Below are 12,033 nucleotides of genomic sequence, written 5' to 3' on the forward strand. Positions count from 1 at the left end.
CGCCACCCAGGCGCCCCTAATGTCATTATTTTTCAATGAAATATTAGAAGAAGCATACTTTCTAAAACTCTATGTTTCAAAAGAGTGGAAACCAAAAAAAGAAAAAAAAAAAGAAAAGAAAACAAGAGTGGAAACCAGAGATAAAAATACATAAGTCTATCTCATATTTGAGTAAGTGATCTAAGGAGGATGTTGTAATTCTCAAGAGAGAAAGGCTCTATTTTCATGTAGGTGGCTGTCAAACCTTAATGTGGTTTTGTGCATCACCTTGCCAACTCACTGAAAGACAGGTTACAGTGCCAATAGCTCAATAATTCCAAATAAACAAGTCTGAGAAATGTCCAGGGCCCTCCATTTTAAACCTTATCAGTGTTTCTTATAAGTATCATACACAATGGCTTTTACTTGCTTGCTTGTTTGTTTGTATTTGTTGTTATTTATTTGGATGGGGAAGAAGGTATACTGAAATTAAAACAGAAAAGCAATTTAAGAATTACGTCACTTCATATAACATAGTAAAAAATGCAGAAATTGGGTTCTCCAAACTCTGCAGAAAAGATATTTTTAGGAATTTGGAAATGGCTATTGAGGGGGAAAATATCCACATAATGTTGGAAAGGTTGGATTTGGGGATAATCAGGAATGATAAGAATTATCAATTGGCAAGGGTGAAAGATGAAACAGGAACTTGGAAGAATACTAGTATTTAATTTGTTTTTTGTTCTGATTTGGGCTTTAATCTTTTTTTTTTTTTCAAATCTACACCTTTATTTATTTACTTTTCAGTTAGTTTAAATCCTTGAGGGGTACAGCATCACACGGATTCTGTGACCAATGGCTTTAGCAGGAATGTTGCCTCAGAATTTGGCATGAACCATGCCACTGTTGCCATGAGCATGAGTTACTTTTCCTCAGATTACTCTGGTTTTACTCGGTTTGCCACCAGGAGTCACTGTGTTGTTCTTTGCTTTGTACACATAAGCACATCTTTTGCCTAGATAGAATTCAGTTTCATCTCGAGCATAAACGCCTTCAATTTTAAGAAGAGCTGTGTGCTCCCTCTGGTTCCAGAGACCCCACTTACAGCCAGCAAAAATGACTTTGGACTACAGCGTTCCAGACATATTTGTCATTTCAGGAGTCTTGTTCCCACCAGGCAGGTTCCAAGATGGCGGAAAGAGATGGGTTTTAATCTTTGCTTTCCCACCACATTCCTGTTATCCTCAAACTTTCAAAGTATTACTGATATAGACTTGCATTTTTTTGTTTTTGTCTCTATTTTTTGAGAAATTGAAGCTGAAATAAAGCATACACATGGACAAAAGAGGACAGCTCTAGGAGGTGACAGCTGAAACTGGGTCTGAAAACAAATATCAGGGGTGTGAAGGGGCGCCTGGGTGGCTCAGGTGGTTAAGCATAGGACTTCAGCTCAGGTCATGATCTCACAGTCCATGAGTTCGAGCCCTGCGTCAGGCTCTGTGTTGACAGCTCAGAGCCTGGAGCCTGCTTCGGATTCTGTGTCTCTCTCTCTGCCCCTCCCCTGCTTATTCTCTGTCTCGCTCTGTCTCAAAAATAAATAAAAAAAAATTTTAAAAATATCAGGGGTGTGAAGTCATAGAACATAACCAACTTTTGAGGCATCATCAGAAGTGATGTAATGGGAGAAGGAGATTTTTGATAGGACCAGGAATGGAAGCTGAGGCCATTCTATTTGGATTAAAAAGTAATTTTGTACCAACAAATTTGTACCAACAAAATTCAGAAAAATGGGGTGGTACTTGGATAAGACCAAATAGAAATTCATGAATGAAACATATAAAAGAATGCAAATTCCAACCAATCTGTTTCCCCATCCTATTTTCTTGGTACACTGTGTCTGACTTGAAAGGAAAATAGCTTAACTAACTTCCAGAATAATTAGAAGATCTACTTTGTCATTGAATCTGGCACTGAAATTGAGGGAATGGTTTGTTCTGTACTCCTGGAAGACTTCACACTGGGGACATGTACATGAGATGTGTAGGTCTGATACAACTTTTACAGTACAAATACAAAAAGTTGCAGCATAGTTTATGTTTAACAGGCTATTTATCCATAGTCTAAGTTCTTTAAAAAAGAAGAAAAGATATTTTCTGAAACTCTGATACCAAGTCAGAGACATCACAAAATCAGCTTTGAGCTGTTACCAGGGATGACATGTGAACATGCACTGAGAAGTGATGAGGAGCTCTAAATTGTTTATTTAGTGAGGAAACCAATTCATTTGATCCAATGCCTGGCAGTTTCTTTTCATTCTTTCTTTTGTCTTGTTTCTTTGTTTGATGCAGGTCAGGGAGCCAATGCTATTATATCCTATGCAATTGGTAAGCACATTTCCCCCTCATTATCACATCATTCTTTGTTCAAAGGATATTTGATGTATGTGGCAGCTTTTGAACCTTAAAGATGAATATAAAGAAATATTCAAATAATGCTTTGAATTAACATCAAATACACATCAACATTTCAGAAGACAAACTGATCAGAATTTACTAGATGCCACAGAAAATTCATTCTGGATAAGGGAAAATAATTAGCTTTGGAAAAGTCACCATGTGTGATTAAAAGAATAAACAATTATAAGGGGGTTATTTAGTATGGTTTATTCCAATTAAAAACAGCTACCTCTACTCAAATACCTGCACAGAGCCCTCGAGATAACTAGAAATTTGCCTTAGTCTGAATTAGTTTGTATTTTTTCCACAGAAACTATATATTTTATTTATTTTTAATTTACTAATGAAAATATTCATATCAAAAGCATCTTCATATTTCTGCCATTGCTGCTTCAATTTTCTTCCCCAATTAGGAACAAAGATTAGTGTTGTGAATTTAATGCTAATGAGGGAATAGAAAAGAAACACGAGGCGTACTTCTCCATAATTAAACATAATTTTCTCCTAAAACTAAAAATTAAGGGAAAGAATGTGATTAAAATATATTAAATTTATTTTAGGAATTACTAATTCAAAAAAGTATTTGAAGTTTCGGGACAATAAAATATAAATACATTCTCATTGCTATTATTAAAAGAAAAATAATTTCCTATTTTGAACATAAATAAAATCATAAACAAATAAATAAATGGCAAGCAAGTCCTAAGAGAAAAATGTTACTAAAAGTTGAAAGGTTAAAAAAATGCAAAGAAAATTGTATATCAATATTTTGGAATTTACTTAAGAAAGGAAAATCCATGTTGATCACTCTAGAGAAGTCTTATTAAACTCTGCATTAAATTATTGTGTTGGTTGTTCAACATTAAGAGACATTCTTGATCAATGATTGTTAGAGGTAGAATGTCCTATGAACAGAATTCATGAAGAGTAATGTAGGTGAAAAATGATTACAAGTGCTAATATGTCTGTGTATTACTTTTTTTTTTTAATTTTTTTTTTCAACGTTTATTTATTTTTGGGACAGAGAGAGACAGAGCATGAACGGGGGAGGGGCAGAGAGAGAGGGAGACACAGAATCGGAAACAGGCTCCAAGCTCTGAGCCGTCAGCCCAGAGCCTGACGCGGGGCTCGAACTCACGGACCGCGAGATCGTGACCTGGCTGAAGTCGGACGCTTAACCGACTGCGCCACCCAGGCGCCCCTGTGTATTACTTTTTAATGATGATAAATTTATGGAAGTCACTTTTCAAACATATAACAAGGGTTATAATGGTTTATAAACTTATTAAAAGTATATCCTTAAGGAACAATCAATGAAGTGAGAATAAGGAAAATTAAACTATTAACCAGTTAATACAAAGAGAATGTGACCTCCAATTCTTCAGATTTTATCTCATATTTTTCATTATTTTTTAATAGAGATTTAATGATGAATCTGGTATTTTTATGGATTGGTTTAGTTTCACTTCAACACCACTTTATGGCATTCTTTCCACTCTATTTCATAGTTTCTCTGTCTGATATAAAATCCAAAGATAGTTCAAAGAATTCACATGTTTTATTTCATAAAATCTATCTTTATGTAACAAATATTGTTGCTTAAAAAATAGCATTTTGTTAGTAGTTTTTACATAGTTAGAATGGTCACATCAATACTCATTTTACATCTGCAACTAGTCTTGAGGGTTTCCTAAAATATATTTTTTGGGGATTCAATTGAATAATGAGTTAATTCACATATGTTTAAATAATAAGGTAATTCATGTGTGTGTGTGTGTGTGTGTGTGTGTGTGTGTTTTATTCACACATTCTTATGCTGTTACTGATAGGTTACTTAGTGAAATAAAGAAAAAAATACTAACAATTAACTTAAAGTAAATTTATATTATAGGTGCTCGAATGTATATAGTTATTTTTGGTACAAAAATGTATTTTTTTTCATTTTTAGGGGAATAAACTATTTGTTGAACAAGTTTCATCAGGCAGCACTCGGTGCTAGACATTTAATTGTATTAGTAAACTCGGTCCTCATAGTGCTTATATTGCAGTGTAGCCAAACATTAATACAATAATGTTATAATATATTATGTATAGTATATTATATATTAAATAAAATTAAAAATATTGAATATATAATAATAACTGTTATATTATTATATATAAATATATATTTGTTTCTATATTTATATATAAGTATTATAAATAATATTATATAATATATATAAATATAAGTTATGTATAATATATAATAAATATATATGTAATATACCTTTTAAGTAATATATAATAAATAATATATATTAAATGTATATATTTAATATATAATACTGTATAAATATTAATAAATAATATAGCATTAATATATAATATTATGATATTATAAAAATAATATATAATATACTAATAAATATGATATAATAAATATAATATAATGACTAATATAATAAATATATAATATAATATAATATAATATAATATAATTAATATATTATATAAAAATAAACACAATATATAATATAATAAATATTAAAATATACAGTATATTAAAAGTAATAGATGCAAGAATAAAAATAAAGCTAAGAAGGAGGACATTGAATGCTGGGGACTACTTGCAATTTAAAGTAGTCAGAGAAAAAAGTAGTCTGAGAACGCCTCACTGACCAATTGACAATTAAAGATGTAATGGGATGGAAGACAAGAGATAGGCAGATGGACCTAGGAGGATCCTTTTTTCCAGGTAAATGAATCAGCATTATGCTTACAGTGAAGGAAGAACAGAAAGAGAGCAAGAGGTACTGGATGAAATGAGTAAGAGGGAGAAAGGAAATGATGCCCAAGAGGTAATTATGCATATTGCAGAATCCTGATTGTGAGAACCTTGCAGGACAATGTAGGGTGTTGGATTTTAAGTCTGAGTGATGTAGGAAGATAATGGAAGTTTGTTTTTGGTTTTGGTTTTGTTTTGTAAGAAGTAACATAACTATGGATTCTGATGGATTTGAACTTGTTATTCTAGCACCAAGGAAACATACGGGCATGAACATTGCTCCCTAATCATTTATAGTGAGTACCTATAAGAATGATGAACCAAGTAACTCTACAACCAACCCTGTTTAATACTACAGAATGTACAAAAGTGGTATAAAACTTAACCAATTTTACATCCACACTGATCAGAGATTCTTCAAAAATCCTAAGCATTACTGAAAAATATTTCTGAATTCATAAGAAGAAAAAATCTTCAGAAACATGGCACAAAAATAATCTTTTTTCTTTGCCCAAACTATAATGAAATGGATCTAAAGACACACATACATAAGGATATATTACATTTTCTATTGAAGACACCTGCTATTTTTTCACCCTAAAAATGCCATATCAGTGTGGACCCTCTTATTGGTTAGGTTCAGCATACCTCCTCTACTCTTTTATTTTTTAGTCATTACAAGTTTTTAGTAAAAAGCAAATATGAATTGGACTTTGGGCTATTATTTAGGTCATCTTTCCTCTATATCAAGGAGAATGTATTTGATATTTCTGAACTAGTTCTCTTCTAAGTTCCCAGAAGTAATGGATACTTTGTTTTCGTATTTTTATGTCCCACTTGTTATTTCAAAGGGTATGTAAGAGTGAAAGCTATTTTAATAGTAAAGGAGTTAGAGGCTTCTGGGAAGATGGCGGCGTAGGAGGACTCTGAGCGCACCGCGTCCTGCGGATCACTTAGATTCCACTTACACCTGCCTAAATAACCCAGAAAATCGCCAGAAGACTAGCAGAACGGATTCTCCAGAGCCAAGCGTAGATGACAGGTCCACGGAAGAGGGTAGGAAGGGCGGCGAGGCGGTGCGCACTCCACGGACTGGCGGGAGGGAGCCGGGGCAGAGCGGCAGCCCGCTGGCAAAGCAGAGCCCCCCAAGTCTGGCTTGCAAAAGCGGAGGGGCCAGACGGAGTGTGTTCTGACAGGAAGCGGGACTTGACATCTGGAAGGTTATAAGCTAACAGCTCTACTCTTAGAGCAGGAGGGCTAGAGGACAACGGGAAGGAGGGTTGTTGAGCCCCTGATGACAGAGCACTGTTTGGCCAGGAATAAAGGTGCTCGCCAGCGTCATCTCCCTCACCCATCCTCCAGCCAAAATCCCAAAGGGAACCAGTTCCTGCCAGGGAACTGGCTTGCACCATGCAAACACCGAACACTGTGCTTCTGTGGATCCATCCCTCTGGCGGGTCTGACTCCCTCCCGGTGCCACAAGACCCTCCCGAAGCATGTCACAGAAGGAAAAGCGAGCTGTGCCTGCACCTCCCGCCCCTGTGCACCTTGCCAATCCACCCCAGCTAATACGCCAGATCCGCAGCACCACAAGCCTGGCAGTGTGCAAGTACCCCAGATGAGCTACGCCACCCCACAGTGAATCCCGCCCCTAAGAGAGGGGAAAAGAAGGTACACACCAGTCTGACTGTGGCCCCAGCAGTGGGCTGGGGGCAGACATCAGGTCTGACTGAGGCCCGCCCACCAACGCAAGTTATTCAAGACAGCACAGGTGAAGTGCCCCGAAGTTCCGCACCACTCCAGGGACTATCCAAAATGAACAAAAGGTAGAATTCCCCTCAAAAAAACCTTCAGGAAATAATGACAGCTAATGAACTGATCAAAAACAATTTAAACAATATAACAGAAAGTGAATTTAGAATAATAGTCATAAAGTTAATCGCTGGGCTTGAAAACAGTATACAGGACAGCAGAGAATCTCTTGCTACAGACATCGAGGGACTAAGGAACAGCCAGGAGGAGCTAAAAATGCTATTAATGAGCTGCAAAATAAAATGGACAATACCACAGCTTGGACTGAGGAGGCAGAGGAGAGAATGGGTGAACTAGAAGATAAAGTTATGGAAAAACAAGAAGCTGATAAAAAGACAGATAAAAAAAATCTAGGAGTATGAGGGGAGAATTAGAGAACTAAGTGATGCACTAAAGAGAAATAATCTACGCATAATTGGTATTCAAGAGGAGGAAGAGAGAGGGAAAGGTGCTGAAGATGTACTTGAAAAAATAATAGCTGAGAACTTCCCGGATATGAGGAAGGAAAAAGGCACTGAAATCCAAGAGGCACAGAGAACTCCCTTCAGATGTAACTTGAATTGATCTTCTGTACGACATATCATAGTGAAACTGGCAAAATCAAGGATAAAGAGAAAATTCTGAAAGCAGCTAGAGATAAACATGCTCTAACATATAAAGGGAGACCTATAAGACTCATAACCGATCTCTCCACTGAAACTTGTCAAGCCAGAAAGGAATGGCAGGAGATCTTCAATGTGATGAATAGAAAAAAATATGCAGCCGAGAATCCTCTATCCAGCAAGTCTGTCATTTAGAATAGAAGGAGAGATAAAGGTCTTCCCAAACAAACAAAAACTGAAGGAATTCGTCACCACTAAACCAGCCCTACAAGAGATCCTAAGGGGGATCCTGTGAGACAAAGTACCAGAGAAATTGCTACAAGCATGAAAACTACGGACATCACAATGACTCTAAACCCATATGTTTCTATAATAACACTGAATGTAAATTAACTAAATGCACCAACCAAAAGACATAGGGTATCAGAATGGATAAAAAACAAGACCCATCTATTTGCTGTCTACAAGAGACTCATTTTAGACCTGAGGACACCTTTAGATTGAGAGTGAGGGGATGGAGAACTATTTATCATGCTACTGGAAGCCAAAAGAAAGCTGGAGTAGCCATACTTATATCAGACAAACTAGACTTTAAATTAAAGGCTGTAACAAGAGATGAAGAAGGGCATTATATAATAATCATAGGGTCTATCCATCAAGAAGAACTAACAATTATAAATGTCTCTGTGCCGAATATGGGAGCCCCCAAATATATAAAACAATTACTCACAAACATAAGCAACCTTATTGATAAGAATGTAGTAATTGCAGAGGACTTTACCACCCCACTCATCTAGACACATGGTCAATAAAGAAACAAGGGCCCTGAAGGATACATTGGATCAGATGGACTTGACAGATATGTTTAGAACTCTGCATCCCAAAGCAACAGAATATACTTTCTTCTCGAGTGCACATGGAACATTCTCCAAGATAGATCACATACTGGGTCACAAAACAGCCCTTCATAAGTATACAAGAATTGAGGTCATACCATGCATACTTTCAGACCACAATGCTATGAAGCTTGAAATCAACCACAGGAAGAAGTCTGGAAAACCTCCTAAAGCATGGAGGTTAAAGAACACCCTACTAAAGAATGAACGGGTCAACCAGGCAATTAGAGATGAAATTAAAAAATATATAGAAACAAACGAAAATGAAAATACAACAATCCAAACACTTTGGGATGCAGCGAAGGCAGTCCTGAGAGGAAAATACATTGCAATCCAGGCCTATCTGAAGAAACAAGAAAAATCCCAAACAAAATCTAATAGCACACCTAAAGGAAATAGAAGCAGAGCAGCAAAGACACGCCAAACCCAGCAGAAGAAGAGAAATAATAAAGATCAGAGCAGAAATAAACAATATAGAATCTAAAAAAACTGTAGAGCAGATCAACGAAACCAAGAGTTGGTTTTTTGAAAAAATAAACAAAATTGATAAAGCTCTAGCCATGCTTCTCAAAAAGAAAAGGGAGATGACCCAAATAGATAAAATCATGAATGAAAATGGAACGATTACAACCAATCCCTCAGAAATACAAGCAAACATAAGGGAATACTATGAAAAATTATATGCCAACAAAGTGGACAACCTGGAAGAATGGACAAATTCCTACACATCCACACGCTTCCAAAACTCAATCAGGAGGAAATAGAAAGCTTGAATAGATCCATAACCAGTGAAGAAATTGAATCGGTTATCAAAAATCTCCCAACAAATAAGAGTCCAGGACCAGATGGCTTCCCTGGGGAGTTCTACCAGATGATTAAAGCAGAGATAATACCTATCCTTCTCAAGCTATTCCAAAAAATAGAAAGAGAGGGAAAACTTCCAGACTCATTCTATGAAGCCAGTATTACTTTGATTCCTAAACCAGACAGAGACCCAGTAAAAAAAGAGAACTACAGACCAATATCCCTGATGAATATGGATGCAAAAATTCTCAATAAGATACTAGCAAATCGAATTCAACAGCATATAAAAAGAATTATTCACTATGATCAAGTGGAATTCATTCCTGGGATGCAGGGCTGGTTCAACATTTGCAAATCAATCAATGTGATACATCACATTAATAAAAGAAAAGATAAGAACCATATGATCCTGTCAATCGATGCAGGAAAGGCATTTGAGAAAATTCAGTATCCTTCTTAATAAAAACCCTCGAGAAAGTCGGGATAGAAGGAACATACTTAAACATCATCAAAGCAATTTATGAAAAGCCCACAGCTAATATCATCCTCAATGGGTAAAAACTGAGAGCTTTCCCCCTGAAATCAGGAACACGACAGGGATGTCCACTCTCACCGCTGTTCCAACGTAGTGTTGGAAGTGCTAGCATCAGCAATTAGACAACAAAAGGAAATCAAAGGCATCAAAATTGGCAAAGATGAAGTTAAGCTTTCACTTTTTGCAGATGACATGATATTATACATGGAAAATCTGATAGACTCCACCAGAAGTCTGCTAGAACTGATACATGAATTCAGCAAAGCCGCAGGATACAAAATCAGTGTACAGAAATCAGTTGCATTCTTATACACTAATAATGAAGCAACAGAAAGACAAATAAAGAAACTGATCCCATTCACAATTCCACCAAGAATCATAAAATACCTAGGGATAAATCTAACCAAAGATGTAACAGATCTGTATGCTGAAAACTATAGAATGCTTATGAAGGTAATTGAAGAAGATATAAAGAAATGGAAAAACATTCCGTTCTCATGGGTTGGAAGAATAAATATTGTTAATATGTCAATACCACCCAAAGCTATCTACACATTCAATGCAATCCCAATCAAAATTGCACCAGCATTCTTCTCAAAGCTAGAACAAGCAATCCTAAAATTCATATGGAACCACAAAAGGCCCCGAATAGCCAAAGTAATTTTGAAGAAGAAGACCAAAGCAGGAGGCACCACAATCCCAGATTTTAGCCTCTACTACAAAGCTGTCATCAGCAAGACAGCATGGTATTGGCACAAAAACAGACACATAGACCAATGGAATAGAATAGAAACCCTAGAACTAGACCCACAAAAGTATGGCCAACTAATCTTTGACAAAGCAGGAAAGAATATCCAATGGAAAAAAGACAGTCTCTTTAACAAATGGTGCTGGGAGAACTTCAACATGCAGAAGAATGAAACTAGACAACTTTCTCACACCATTCACAAAAATTAACTCAAAATGGATAAAGGACTTGAATGTGAGACAGGAAACCATCAAAACCCTAGAGGAGAAATCAGGAAAAGACCTCTCTGACCTCAGCCATAGCAATTTCTTACTTGACACATCCCCAAAGGCAAGGGAATTAAAAGCAAAAATGAACTATTGGGACCTCATGAAGATAAAAAGCTTCTGCACAGCAAAGGAAACAATCGACAAAACTAAAAGGCAACCAACGGAATGGGAAAAGATATTTGCAAAAGACATATCAGACAAAGGGCTAGTATACAAAATTTATAAAGAGCTCACCAAACTCCACACCCAAAAAACAAATAACCCAGTGAAGAAATGGGCAGAAAACATGAATAGACCCTTCTCCAAAGAAGACATCCAGATGGCCAACAGGCATATGAAAAGATGCTCAACGTCGCTCCTCATCAGGGAAATACAAATCAAAACCACACCCAGATATCACCTCACGCCAGTCAGAGTGGCCAAAATGAACAAAGCAGGAGACTATAGATGCTGGTGAGGATGTGGAGAAATGGGAACCCTCTTGTACTGTTGGTGGGAATGCAAATTGGTGCAGCCACTCTGGAAAACAGTGTGGAGGTTCCTCAAAAAATTAAAAATAAACCTACCCTATGACCCAGCAATAGCACTGCTAGGAATTTACCCAAGGGATACAGGTGTACTGATGCATAGGGGCACTTGTACCCCAATGTTTATAGCAACACTCTCAACAATAGCCAAATTATGGAAAAAGCCTAAATGTCCATCAACTGATGAATGGATAGAAAAATTGTGGTTTATATACACAAAGGAGTACTACGTGGCAATGAGAAAGAATGAAATATGGCCCTTTGTAGCAACGTGGATGGAACTGGAGAGTGTGATGCTAAGTGAAATAAGCCATACAGAGAAAGACGGATACCATACGTTTTCACTCTTATGTGGATCCTGAGAAACTACAGAAACCCATGGGGGAGGGGAAGGAAAAAAGAGAAAAAAAAGAGTTTGGAGTGGGAGAGAGAGCCAAAGCATAAGAGACTCTTAAAAACCGAGAACAAACTGAGGGTTGATGGGGGTGGGAGGGAGGGGAGGGTAGGTGATGGGCATTGAAGAGTGCATCTTTTGGGATGAGCACTGCGTGTTGTATGGAAACTAATTTGACAATAAATTTCATATAATAAAAAATGAGATAAAAAAAAGAGTAAAGGAGCTAAATATATTAGCTCAC

General features: G+C 36.6%; 1 pseudogene; it reads right to left on the reverse strand.

The window, feature by feature from the left end:
- Positions 1–754: 754 nt before the first annotated feature.
- Positions 755–1,133, reverse strand: LOC124520631 (60S ribosomal protein L35a-like; annotated as a pseudogene).
- Between the last annotated feature and the right edge of the window lie 10,900 nt (positions 1,134–12,033).

The sequence above is a fragment of the Lynx rufus genome, unplaced genomic scaffold (assembly GCF_022079265.1).
Source record: "Lynx rufus isolate CCGP_SWC_20201006 ecotype Redwood Valley unplaced genomic scaffold, mLynRuf1.p SCAF_3, whole genome shotgun sequence".
NCBI lineage: Eukaryota > Metazoa > Chordata > Mammalia > Carnivora > Felidae > Lynx > Lynx rufus.